The sequence below is a fragment of the Lampris incognitus genome, chromosome 13 (assembly GCF_029633865.1).
Source record: "Lampris incognitus isolate fLamInc1 chromosome 13, fLamInc1.hap2, whole genome shotgun sequence".
NCBI lineage: Eukaryota > Metazoa > Chordata > Actinopteri > Lampriformes > Lampridae > Lampris > Lampris incognitus.
Window position 1 is genome coordinate 20,283,610 of NC_079223.1, and position 14,619 is coordinate 20,298,228.

The following is a 14,619-nucleotide window of genomic DNA, read 5'->3' on the forward strand; positions in this document are numbered from 1 at the left end:
ATTAAAACAACTTTCAAATGAAATTACCTTTTGTTATAAATCATTTATCGGGGAGCACTGATGCTGGTGTGACCATGCTAATGTTAATATATTTCTGTGTCGTAAAAAATTAAATTTCCATTCATATTTTTTCATTCAACAGACACCATTACCCAAAAGAAACCTGCAAGAGAGCCATCAAGTAGATGTAGTAGATGAACTTGTGTTTCCCTATAAGGCATCATAGAGTGCTATTAGTTATCGTATCATAGCAAAGAGTGCATGTCATGTGCATTTGCACCTCGGCTCATCAATAGCATGTGAAAGAAGATTTAAATTACACAGTAGCAGGCCAATGACACGTATCAGTGTCACAGACATATCGTAGCCCAGAGTGCTTGCCATGTCAAGTACAGGTAGTAGAGGGGCACAATGGTAACAGACACCAGTAATAGCAGCAAGGGATTCAAATTACAAGTAAGCTGGACAATGCCATGAGCCGTTTATGATTGTTTCAATGTTTTTGACTCAGTGTTTATGAGAGACCATCTGAGAGTTACAGTAGGCTGGGAAAAGAGGAGATCTGGGGATTTTCTCGGAGGAAGTATATGAGACTGTAGTTCTGATAAAAGGTGGGAGTTTGTTGCACCATTTTGGGGCCAGGTGAGAAAAAAGTTTGCACTTAAACCTTGCCGATGGTGGACAGACAGTAAGTAGCCTTCCATAGCTAGAACAAAGTGGGGGAGCAAGGTTAGCTTTCTACTCTGGCTACTGCTACTATCACCACTACTACTATGGCTCCAGCTTACAGCTGCTAACATGACTACTAATACCACTACTACTGATGCAAATGTACTATTACTAACAACATCACAGCCCTACTATTACCCATAGCAACTCTAGATTTCTCTATTGAAAGAGCTCCATAAGACAGTAATACTATATTGAACATCATACTAGGATAAAAATCAAATGGTTCCGCCTATAATTCTTTTTAATGCCTGATACTGCTCAATTAAAGAGAGTAAGGCAACGACAATTACAGCCAATACAGGATCAGTGAAACCAATGCCAGCACTATGAGGACATCCGGTGCTGTGATGAGAGCAAATATCGACCGCGAGCCTCTTAGACCTCACCTCCCAGCCAGCTCCTTCCCATAAGGCGGAGGGGAAATCAATGCCACAGATAGGAGTGCATTTCCTACATTAAAGCCTGTAGAAGCAAACTCATGTCACTTCACCCGGTGGGAAATTTCACAGGCTTTCTACCCACAGTGAGAGAGAGAGAGAGAGAGAGAGAGAGAGAGAGAGAGAGAGAGAGAGAGAGAGAGAGAGAGAGAGAGAGAGAGAGAGAGAGAGAGAGATAGATGCAAATGGGGGAGAAATTGAGATATATAGCAGGGTAAGGAAGAGTGGGGGTGGGGGTTGTGAAGGGAAGAGTGGAGGTGTGTGTGTGCGTCTGTGTGTGGGTGGTGGGTGTGGGAGCATAGAGGAAAATTGGGCAAAAGAGTCAGGGGTGCACAGGATGTGACACAGGATAAAAGAAAATCGTGTAAAACATAAGGAGGGGGGATGCAGGAGGAAGGTGTGTGTGGGAATCAGCTGAGACAGAGCGATGAGAAAGAGAGAGGGAGAGAGAGAGTAACAGGGAGACGGAGAGCAATAAATGTGCATCAGTCAGGGAGAGGAGGAGGGTCTAAGATGAGAGAGCATAACATAAACAAAGTCGCATGAGAAGAGCAGTCACTTTGTCTTGCTATCTGCACATATCTGCGTCTCTGGGCATAGCCATCAGCCGGCATCAGGAACACACTGGGTGACATGAATTCCGCTTTGCCGCCAAGCCAGGAGGATGGAAATGCAAAGTGACAAATGTCTTCTTGAGGAGGAGAGATGGAGAAGGATTGTGCTCTTCATTCAACTGTCTGTATACCCGGATTGAGACAAAAATAGATGTCTGATATCAGAGTAAACTGCGTTATGTTTTCTCCAGAAGTTAATGTGTTGTCTGGACATGACTCACCCTGATAGCAGATATGGGGAGATGCACTTTAAAGTCTAATTTCTTGAATACTGAGATGAAATTGTGGAGTGAAGACGGCTTCAGTCTTTTAAGCGTCTGTGTTCAAAGTGTAAGGTCAGTTGTCGACTGCCAAGAGAGAAAGAGAGAAAGAAAAGGCTTTTAACGCAAATTAAGAAACATTAATGTCGGGTGTCCCTACAGACACAATTGGCTGTGTCTGCGGGTGGGCAGCAGGATGTGGGTGTGTGTCCTGGTTGCTGCACTAGCGCCTCCTCTGCTCGGTCGGAGTGCCTGTTCGGGGTGGTGGGGAACTGGGGGGAATAGCGTGATCCTCCCACGCGCTATGTCCCCCTGGTGAAACTCCTCACTGTCAGGTGAAAAGAAGCGGCTGGGGACTCCACATGTATGGACATGTGGTAGTCTGCAGCCCTCCCTGGATCGGCAGAGGGGGTGGAGCAGCAACCGGGATGGTTGGGAAGAGTGGGGTAATTGGCCGGATACAACTGGGGAGAAAAAGGGGGAAAATTGAAAAAAAAATTAATATGGTGCATTTTAGGGACTACTTCTATATATGTGTGTGTGTGTGTGTGTGTGTGTGTGTGTGCAAAGAAAATGTGAAAAAATTGTTGGAATGGACTGGAAATGGAAAGAGGAACACCTAGCCATTGAGTGTTACACTCGATTCGGCGATACATTCGCTTTTATCTACCTCACATTATATCTGGGTAAATGTAATACTTTTATATCAAATAGTTTAATTAATTATCACATAAGCATGTATCGCCCAAGAGACTTTAACTAAAATACACAGCACATGTCTATGTATTGTGCTAGAATACCTTTGATTGCTTTTATTTTAGTAGTGGCTATTTAAGCTCAAATTTAGACGTCTACAAGAAATTCACTTTTAGCCCACATTTAGACCTAAACCTAGCTAAGTTTTAGGCGCTGACTAGGCTAACGGCAGGCTACACTTGCTTGAAAAGTGAACGTGTATTAGGCATCTGAATCTAAGTCTAAATTGTCACTACTGAAACAAAAGCAATAAGAAGTATTCTAGTATAAAATATGGAGTTGTGTTGTGTATCTTAGAAATTTAAAGTTGTTTGGGCGATACATGATTGGTGAATTAATCAATCAAGGCGTCTAGACTAAAACTGAGCAATATTTGGGTGAACAGTGAACGTTTGCTGGATGTCTATGTCAACATACTTCCTAGTCACATCACAGATCGCTCTCAGTGTGACAGTTTGTGAAGGCTTGTACATATAGACTTAATATTAAATGCATGAAAAAATGAATAAATATGGTAAAGAGCAGAAGAGCCAGCTTTCATGTATTTCATTTCATTGGTTAAACTAAAAATAGGCTTAGCGCAGCAATATTTGAGTTATTAGAGGGCTAAAAAAGCCAGTCTAGATATAGCCACTACATGGACCTCAACGTCTAAATGAGAGTGCACTGGGTGGGCTACATTTAGCCCAATATATTCTGAGCAAGATGAGAGCCACCATGTTGAGCACGTCTTGTGCTCACAGAGTAGTTATATCAATATTTGAACTGGTTTGGTTTCGCTTACAGCAGACTAACTCCAAGAATGCAATACACATATATACATATCGTGCTTTTGCCAGGGTAACACAGTCTAACTTTTGCATAGTTTGCTGTACATAGACTGTCTATACGTGTGCACATGCATATACTAACTTCAGGAAAACCATCTTGCTGCTTCATGCAGACATAGGGAAATGGGTCAGAATGTCGCCTTAAAGCATACCCTGCAATATGTAGTCCAGAGTGTGTATCTTCTTGTGTGTATAAATGTGCGGGTATGCATGAGTGTGTACATATGTGCATGTGTGTGTTTGTGAGACTGTGTGTTTTAGAGAAGGGGGCAGCAAAGAGTGGAGGAACGGAGGAGTGGGTGTGATTTATTCATGATGACGACTAAGTGACTCACTCGATCTGGAGCCTCTCTGCTAGTCTAAAGTGCAAGCATGGAGGGGGTGGGTCTGTCAAAGAGACAGAGAGAATATGAAAAACAGTCAAAGATGTACACAAAGTGAGAGAGGGGAGAAGATGAGGAAGAAAAGAGGTTTCAAGTGATTTAGGTCTACATTTTGTCCATCCTCACAGAAATGCCTTCATTCTAAAGACTATCTACTGCACAAGAATTTGTGACCATATCTGAAGTCCTTATATGGGATGTTGTTTAAAAGAATATTACAAAGAAAAAATCAGCTCAGCCAGTGGTGGGCAGGACATGGTTGGTGTTTCAGATGGCATCATACTGCAAAGGTAAATTAGGTTCTCCTTGTCCATTCCCATTTTTCCACTATTGCTTGTGGTGACCATTTACCCCACACCAAGGATTGACGTTTTGCTGAAGAGGATTGGAAAAGCCAGCTACATCACCACACTGTGCAAAGGTGAATAGCAGGTTACACTGGATTATCAGGTGAAACCTGTCACTGTTTTCAGAATCCTTCTTGTGCTTTCCCAGTTCAAAGTCCTGCCCTTTAGTCTCAATGGGGCACTTCCATCAGCTCATAGGCCATGTCCTCCAGGGGTGTGAAGATGATCATGTGATCTACATCAGCACGTGGGAGGAACATTTGGAGCATTTACACAGTCTTACATAGACTCTATGTCACAGGACTAACCATCAACCTATAGAAACATGATCTGACAAAGCCAGAGACAGTGTACCTAGGTTACCAACTGGGATGGAGAGAAGGCTTGACTCAGATGGACAAGTTAGAGACAATTCAGACTAGCCCTCATCCACACATAAAGTCCCTGATGAAGACGTTTCTTGATCTGGCACAGTGGATCCATTGGCTCAGTACACACCGTTTGCCACAATTGAAGTGTCACTGACCAACCAGTAAAACAACTAGCAATGACCCAAGAGAGTGAGGGTGCGTCCCAGGCTCTCAAACAACAGATAAAAATGTCCCTACTGCTTCAGAGTCCAGACTGAGACTTTCCTGGTCCAAGTAGATGACTAAGGGTTCCAGGTGAGTCAGATGACGAGCCATCAGTTCTCTAACTCAGCCACAAACTCTTTCCAAGGGACACCAGGTACTCAACAATTGAGAGAGAGAGAGAGAGAGAGAGAGAGAGAGAGAGAGAGAGAGAGAGAGAGAGAGAGAGAGAGAGAGAGAGAGAGAGAGAGAGAGAGAGAGAGAGAGAGAGAGAGAGTGAGTTCTTCGCTTTCAAGTGGACTCTCAACAGGTTTGGGTACTACATTCTTGGTCAGGATTCTTCAAGTCTGCACACAGCCACAAGAACCTTGACCTGAATCTAGACCATGAAGGGCAAAACTCTAGAATGTCCTAGTGATACCTAGTACAACCTTTCAGGTTCTGTGTACACCACATGACACCTTTGTAAATGCACTGCAGTCAAATTTGCATTCATGCACTCATACATCACTCGTACCCTTTTGTTCATAAAGCAGCTTGCATTGAGTGCATGCATTGCAATGTATTTTCACCAGTTTCTTTCATTCTCAGTTTTCCTTAAAGAATAACAGATACAAAATATATCTTTTCATATTTTATCTGATTTTTAGGGCTGATCAGTTTGATGGTTGTCCTCTTCCTCTCCTGCCACCTCTTCCTGTAGAGCCATGGGTCTGTTGGATGCTAAACAAAATTGGCCATGGAGTTTTTTTTCTGAGTGTATCCCACATGTATACTCAGCTTGAGCTCACCACCTTATTAATAATGATTATTAATAGTTAATTTTTCAGCTATTAAGCACTATTTTGTGTTTTCTCCCCGTGTCTGCATGGGTTTCCTCCGGGTGCTCCGGTTTCCTCCCACAGTCCAAAGACATCTAGGTCAGGTGAATGGGCCGTACTAAGTTGTCCCCAGGGTGTGAATGTGTGTGTGTGTGTGGGCCCTGTGATGGCCTGACAGCCTGTCCAGAGTGTCTCCCCGCCTGCTGCCCAATGACTGCTGGGATAGGCTACCGCATCCCTGCGACCCTGAGAGCGGGATACGCGGTTTGGATAATGGATGGATGGATGATATTGTGTTGTATCATGGGTATACGTTTTGGAGACTGGAGGGCAATTTGTTGGATAGACCTGTTTATATGATGGTTGATATAAACTGTAGGTCCTTGTGGGCTGCCGTGTAGCTGTAGGTGGGCCTAGGTGGGTGGGTGGGTGGGGGCCATGGTGACCCCCACCCACTTGGTACTCAGGCCCACCCAATCAGAAGGCTTCCTTTTTTGCTGGATCATCCAGCGAATATAATAATAATAATAGTGCATTGTATTTGTGGGCGCCTTTCAGAACACTCAAGGACAGCTTACAGAACACAGTTAAAAAAACAAAAGCAAAAAACAGGCAGCACCGTATCAGACAGCATAAGATCAAAACAAAGCAGGGTAGACAATAAAAAGTTATACAACAGATGAGTAGGAAATCATCATGTTTCAATTATCTGACTACACAACCAATAAAAATAAAACAATTCTCGTTTCTTGCTTCTTGTTTACCTGATGATGATAGGTAAGATTTTTTTGAGTGGCCGTGCATTTCGCAAATGACACTCAAAAAATGTCACAAAATGATGTGGCGAGTAGGATGAAGAGAATTCAGCTCAAATTCAGCCCTCATTCTCAACTCACCACCCACACCTAGCCCAGTCAAATCCTGCTGTAGACACCAAAAGTAAGCTAATTTACAATTTCGGACAATAATAGCCTATTGCTTTTTTCAATATTATTGTTTATTGGGTATAGTTTGTGTTCGGTTTAGAATTGATTTTATCTTGATGTTGCTGTGTGTGTGTGTGAGTGTGTGTGTGTGTGTGCAAATTTACACGTCACAAGAGCTAGCTCAACATTAAAATGAACAATTTCACATTCATAGTTCAGAATTTTGATTTTTGAACTAAGTTCACAGTTCTAAAAAATGAACTAGTTCTCGTCCCCCCCCTCCGTTTCTCCCCAATTGTACTTGGCCAATTACCCCGCTCTTCCGCGCCACCCCGGTCGTTGCTCCACCCCCTCTGCCAATCCGGGGAGGGCTGCAGAGTGCAGACTACCACATATCTCCTCCGATACATGTGGAGTCACCAGCCGCTTCTTCTCACCTGACTGAGGAGTTTCGCCAGGGGGAAGTAGCGCGTGGTCGGGTCACACTAGTCCCCCCAGTTCCCCCTCCTCCCTGAACAGGCACCCCGCCTGACCAGAGGAGGCGCTACTGCAGCGACCAGGACACATACCCACATCCGGCTTCCCACCCGCAGACACGTGTCTGCAGGGACGCCCCGACGCTTGTTTTTTTTCCCCACCCGCATTCCGGGAACTCTGCCTCTGATTGGCTAGTACTCATTGCCTCCGTTGGTTAGGTTGGTTAGGGTTAGGGTGGGGTTAGCCAATCAGAGATAGAGTAGGGGCGGGTCTTCCCGGAATCCAGGTGGGAAAAATAATAACGCACGCCCGACCAAACCGGAGGCAACGCGGACATTTCTTCCGCCCCCCCCTTTTTTTTAATGAGCTAGTCCGACGATCAGATGCTTCAACTCGCTGTGTCGTTTCAAATTCGTTGACGATTCGGCTGACGTTCGGACGTGCCGGCGGGCACAATTTGCCTAAAAATGTGACTTTTTCCCGTTGAAATCTATTTTGATTTGTTCGTGAAATCCCTTCAGTCATATGAGCTGTGCGCTAGCCGTGCCGGCATGCCGGCTGCCGTAAACCACGGCGCCCACGTTCATTAGCTGCAAACGGACAGGTTCAGTTCACCAAAACCATGAGCATGTTCAATGCGTTCACGCACAATCCTCTCTGTGTGAGTGTGAGTGTGTGTGTGCGGTTTACCTGACTGCCAGGCCAGGCCATGTTCAAATGTGTCTTGCTCGTGCCAAGGACAAGATGATCTCCAAAGCCAACCCCCCACCCCACCCGGTCCCGACTGCGCACAGGTCGCTGACTGGGCACAACGCTTGGTCCCTTTCTGCACGGCGGAAGAGCTTTCCTCGCCCACGCACTATTTAATCCAAAATTAGGCTAATTACAAGGGTAGCCCCACCACCAAAATTCAATCACACGACATGCTACTATTCCCAAATCCCAATTTTAATGCTTTAAACTTGTCAATGAAAAATGGACAATAAACTCGTTATTTGAGGATATGAACATTCTATACATCAGATTTACATATATATATATATATATATATATATATATATATATATATATATATATATATATATATATATATATATATATATATATATATATATATATATATATATATTGGGACCTTAAACAGCCAAAATGTGAACCTCCTTTCTAGTCTGGACTTCAATCCCGACCGGGCTCGCGCGGCTCCCCCTGCTCCAGCGGTGCTACACGGCGTTGGTCGTCGTGTGCTCCGAGGATGACAGAGCAGCGGGAGCCGTCGGGGTTGGACCCTCCCTTGACCCAGAGCCCAGGACAACTGACCCGGTGTTCCGCCAGTCAGTGGCCCTGTGTGTACCTCTAGCCATACGTTTGATTAATGATGCTGTTGCATCTGTCAGCTGTGTGTGTGTGTGTGTGTGTGTGTGTGTGTGTGTGTGTGTGTGACCGCCATGCCAGGCCATAGGATGCTGTTGATGTTCGTCTTGCAGCCTGTAACATGACCTCTGATGGTGTATATGGATTGTATGACTAAACTGTGGTGCATTCAGGCAAGTATAGTTGTAATGGCCTATTTTGTTAACCTATGCCTTTCAGAACCTATTAAGTATGATGGGTCTTGGACGGGCTTGGCCCACCTGGTTTTCTCTGTGCCCACCCACACTGAGTTCTGTCTACGCCACAGCTTGTGGGCGGGGCTTAAAGGTAGCAAAAACTGACATCAGCAGTTGTGTGACAGACAGCGGCTGGCTACAGCAAGCCAGGGCAGCATACAGTTACGCATGCGTGAAATAAGTGAATTGATTCTTGCATATAATTTGCAAATACTTTTCGTTTCGATACTCTTTTTTTGTTACATTTTTGGGGGCTTTTGGTAGTGTATCAAATAAACTCCCATTGCTACCTTGACTTGTGTGATTTGTTTTTATTTTGAAACCCACTCCAACAATTGCACTAAGTGAAAACACTGAAAGTGCTGTCAACCTTCAAAGAAAGTTGAATGGGTTCATCAGGATACACCATTTATTGACAGGTACGAGATTACTGAGCATGCATGAAAAGAGTGCTGTCAACCTTGTTTGAAAATCGGATGGCAGTTGCAGATTGTTTGCAAATTCAAAGAAAATGATATCCCAACCAATGTACAAAACCTCATTGTCAGTCTCAACAGTACTCAGCAGTGACCTTTGTGGCATGTGCCAATGGAAGCTTTTCATTAAACCAAGCCGAGGAACAGACATTCATCTGGGGATGCTACATTAGTATGCATGTCCCTCCTATGCATATTTTAACTGCTTAATTTGATGGATAATCTGACTTGACAGTATTTCTTACAGCAATACATTATATTCAAATATGAACAGGCCTGCACACACAAATACATGCATGTGGGTGTAAATACACACACACACTCATAGCACAGAGTAATCTAAGGTCATGCGCATCTTTCTCCATAGCTCTGCTTACATCGGGGCTCTATGGCATCACCAAGACATCATCGCTCGCAACAGCCCTAGAGGTCATACTGACAAGTGACCTTGGCTCTGTTGGTCCTGTAATTCTCCACGATCATCTTTCAGATGGCCGAAACCCAATCCTCTCTCAGGTCATCTCACTTTACCTTGGGATGCAGTGGTGAGATGAGCACAGCCAATTTTGTGTAATCACATCAGATACACAACCCAGTGCCAAGCATACCGACGGGCCGTTGTCAAAATCGCAAATGTTGAGGAACACCCCCCCCCCCATCCTCCATTCCCTCTCCAGCTCCATCCCCCTTCCTCTCCCCCTCACCCGGCCTCCTTTGACCTCAGTGGCTGGGCAGCGACTGAGTCCCGTCCTGTCAGCCGTCTCCCCTGGGGAGAGTGAGTGTTGGTTTTGACTCATCAATAATAAAGGAGTTTATACAAGCTCACTGTGTGTGTGTGTGTTTGTGTGTGTTCATGCGTCTGCCTAGAGCAGGGTGACTACATTCCCACAGCATTGCTGGTAGCAAAGTTAATGCAGTAAAAAGCAGCTGTGTGAGATGGCGCCACCTCAAGGATGGAAGGAATAGCATATGAGGACTTAGATGGGGAAGAACAGAGAGAGAATAAAATGTCTTGCTAAGAGATCAAATTAATATAATGGAATTAATTACTATTAATAATGTACACTGATAAGACACGACTTGGGATCCCAGTGAAATATATTATCGAAGGTGTTTCCATCCTAACTTAACATCTGCAGTCACACGTATTGCCAATGCCAATTAAATCAGCCCACATACAAATAAAAAGAGTAAAAAAGTGAAAAAAAGAAGAAAAAAAGCTTAACCCTCTGTTTTCACAATATGGATTATTAGTCGGTATTATGGAAACATTATGTGGTATTGAGGTTACCTGTCATATAACCGAGACTAAAACAGCACCAGATGGTACACACAATTGCTGTGTGTGTGTGTGTGTGTTGACAGTGAGCTGAGGCTATGCCACCTAAATGCCACAGAACATTTGGTATTGGCAGGGCACGGTCACCAGCTGGGGGGCCTGGGAGACATGTGGGTACTGCACAGTCAGTCATACACTGAGGTCAGGAGTTCAGCCTGACAGGACAACATCAGGGTTGGAGGCAGAGGCACAGAGAGAGAGAGAGAGAGAGAGAGAGACAGAGAGAGAGAGAGAGAGAGAGAGAGAGAGAGAGAGAGAGAGAGAGAGAGAGAGAGAGAGAGAGAGAGAGAGAGAGAGAGAGAGAAATGAAAAGAGACAGGAAGAGACTGAGATACAGAGAGGGACTCACTATCAGAAAGGGAGACAGAAAGAGAGGGGCAAGAGAGAGAGAAAGAGAGAGAGATGAAAAGAAACAGGAAGAGACTGAGATACAAACAGAGAGACTCACTATCAGAAAGAGAGACAAAAGCAGACAGAAACAAAACAAGGAACCCACACCATGACGAAGGCAGCAATCAGTCCGTCTTGCAAGAAAGCGAGTCATTCAGGCCCAAGAGCCACCCCACCTGCATGCGGTGGGATTGCATGGGATTCGAACAAACAGTTATATTACACGTCTGACAGAAACTCTGTATCTATCTCATTTTTCTATTACAAAAACAACAGCAAAAAAACAAAAAACAAAAAACAGGTAAAAGTGGAGATGTCACCACGGTAGATTGAACGATTTATTGATACTACTCGGCATTGCCTAAATGTCAGGGGTTTCAGTGGGGAAATGTACAGATTGCCCAGGCTCTCCTCAAACCCGATTTGGAAATTGGATGAGATCATTCTGAAATGTCAGGGGTGTGTTGTTGTTTTGCAGAAGCGTTGTAAGTGTACATCATATTACATGGAGAAGAAGCACGAGCATTTTGAAGCTTCGGCTGCAAAACTGCTTTCTCTTGTTACCACTGTAAGCCAAATTGAGTCTTCAGTGAAGAGAGATAACTCCAATGTGCACAGATTATATAAGATAAATACTTGTTGGTGTGCGAAAAGCCGATTGTTTAAAGCATTCATAATGACAAAAGAAATCATCCTCATCCTTATTTTTTTTTTCCATACAAGTTTGAATGGTACATTTGGTGCTGCATTGGTACGCTGCCCTTTCTGAAAGCTCAGCTTACTTCATTCTGTTTATTAGAGAGGCTGTCTCATTTTCACCTCACCCGAGTCAGGGGGTAAAGCTGGCATGGACCGGCCAACGCCGTCTGCCCCGCTGGCACAGACACTTCAGCTAAAGGGCACTGGACCTGCGCCTGCTGCAGCTCAGCTAAACCTGTCTGTCAACCGGGCACACGGGGGGAGGCCATTAAATGGAAACGGCAAATGAGAACGAGAAAATGGCTCGTCTAATGCTCAACACAATGCACCGGGTTAGGAAAGAAAAAGCTACAAAACTTGGCCGAGGGAGAAAACCTGCAAAGAGAGATGGTCAGATACAACTGATTACCAGAGGGAACACGAGGGGGAAGCGGCTGCTGCCTCCTTCAATAGTTCTCCCGTGTCCACAGGAAAAAAACATTCACATTTCTTTCCTTCCTGAGTTCGGCAAGAATGTGGAAATCTTAACCGCACCCTTTATTCGCTGCTTCAAACCATATAGCTGCCACCGCACAATAGAAAGCATATGGAGATTTTTGAATAAAAACATATGGAGGCAGGGGAAAAAACAAGACATTTAATCCCTGCTGTTGCATATGGATTTTGACCTCTGTACTCCTTTTGAAAGACAGCCAACTTCTTTGCAGAGTGAGAGAGAGCAGACTTCTCTCTGACTTGTTAGCCTGCCTGCTTACCTCAGCCACTGACTGCCTGCAATGCAATCACTTTGTTCAGCTTGATTAGGAAGCGAGTCGCTGGAAACAAACAACACATTGTGTTGACTTAATTACACTGGCCTGTGAAATCACATTGTTCTCTTTGCCACTGCTTAAATTTCAAACTCTGGTCGCGTTGTTTAGCTAACAGGGTTTGGAGACTTATTAAGTGTCTCCATCAAACTGTTGGGGTGGGGGGGTTAGATGTTGGAGGAACTGGAAATGCAAATCAAGGGGTTTTGAAAATGTATTATTAAACATATCTTTAATGCTATTATACATTTAACACATTGTACATACATTAATGAATTTTCCCCCATATGGCAGTATATAAAACAATAAAAATATCAATTGAAAATAAATAAATAGCCAATAGTCAAGTTAAAAAGTATAAAGATTTACAGTGTAAAGAAAATTAAGTCAATAAATAAAACGAATAAAGAAATAAAGTAAGAATACAATCATAAACATAGAACAGAGCACAGCACACACTCCTGACAATAACTTCACACTTCCAATGCCTCTCCAACGTCACAATTGTTAACACGTTCCAAAAAACATCTCCCAGATGTTGTAAACCTCAGAAGCTTTCTTCCTAAATATAGAAGTGAGTTTCTCAACAGCCAAACTTGATAAGTTTTTCAAGCAGCGGCCAAGAGAGGGACAACTAACATTCTTCCAACACAGGGCAATTGAGCACCTGGCTTGTAGTAGAAATAGATTAACCATTTTTCTTTCTCTATTAGAAAGAAAACAATTGTCTGGATAAATGCTTACTAAACACAGCTTAGGACAAAGCGGTATTGGAAAAAAGGTAATTTGAGAGATATAGCATATCACCGACCTCAAGAATTTTTGACTCTCCTCACATTCCCACAAGCAGTGATATAAAGTACAACTACACCATTGGCCCGCTTGACTACCATGGGGTCTAGAGCCGTCAGTCATTCTGCCCCCCACCTATGGAACTCTCTCCCACAAGACATTCACAACACTGACTCTCTTTCAACCTTCAAATCCCATCTCAAAACGTACCTTTTCAAACTGGCATATTCAGTCTGATCCACGCTTCATTGAGTTTTGTGCAGATGATGATTTTACACTTATCTGTTGTATTAACTTTTTATTGTCTACCCTGCTTGGTTTTGGTTTTATGCTGTCTGATACAGTGCTGCTTGTTTGTTTGTTTTTTTAACTGTGTTCTGTAAGGTGTCCTTGAGTGCTCTGAAAGGTGCCCACAAACAAAATGTATTATTATTATCATTACTTTGATGAATATAGCACTTGCAACATTGGTCAGGAGAATTAGGATAACATTTATTTAAATTCACAGCGGTGAAGTAAATTCTCATTATCCAATATTGCATAAATCTCAGTCGAGTATTGACAGTTTGTGTTTGTGCCTTTGAACATATTATACTCCATTCATCCACTAAGATATCCGCTTGTAAGTCTTGAATCCAATCTTGTCTCTTACTTTCAGAGTTGTCTTCATGGTTTACCACGATTATATTACATAATGCATCAATCCACCCTCTGCTGACACATTTTTTTGTGGAAAATATCTCCAGTGTGGACATTGGGGGTTATTGCACTGAATTTTTAGACGTGCCAGAATAAAACTTCTAAGTTGTAAATACTTGAAGACGTGTTTCTGTGGCACATCATACTTTGCTTTCAGCTTGACAAATGACAACCGATTGTTGTCCTCATAAAGATTCAGTAGTTTAACTATGCCCATGTTTTAAACCCCATGTCATTTTTAGCCGGGCTGAAGTGTTCATTGCCCGAAATTGGTGAAAAACAAGACAACACTGGGGAGGTATTTATCTACTTCATGCCAGACAACAATAATGTTTTTCACAAAAGGATTAACTGTGTTTTTTTTTCTTTTCTTGATTTCTTAAAGGGAGCAGAGTATAAAAAGGGATCCAGCGCCAAACCCCCAGAGGACAACAATTCAATTTGTAACCAGGGCAGCGCAACCTCTCTAGAAAACAAACACTGCAGCCCTCAGCTGGGCAGCCAAGTAGTACCACTGTAAATTTGGTAGTTGTAACCGTCCCCTATCATAAGGCAAGTACAAAAGAGAGAGTCTAAGTCTAGGTGTCCTGTTATTCCAAGTAAAATATGAAAGCAGCTTGATGACTTTGGGGAAAAATGAGGATGGAGGACCC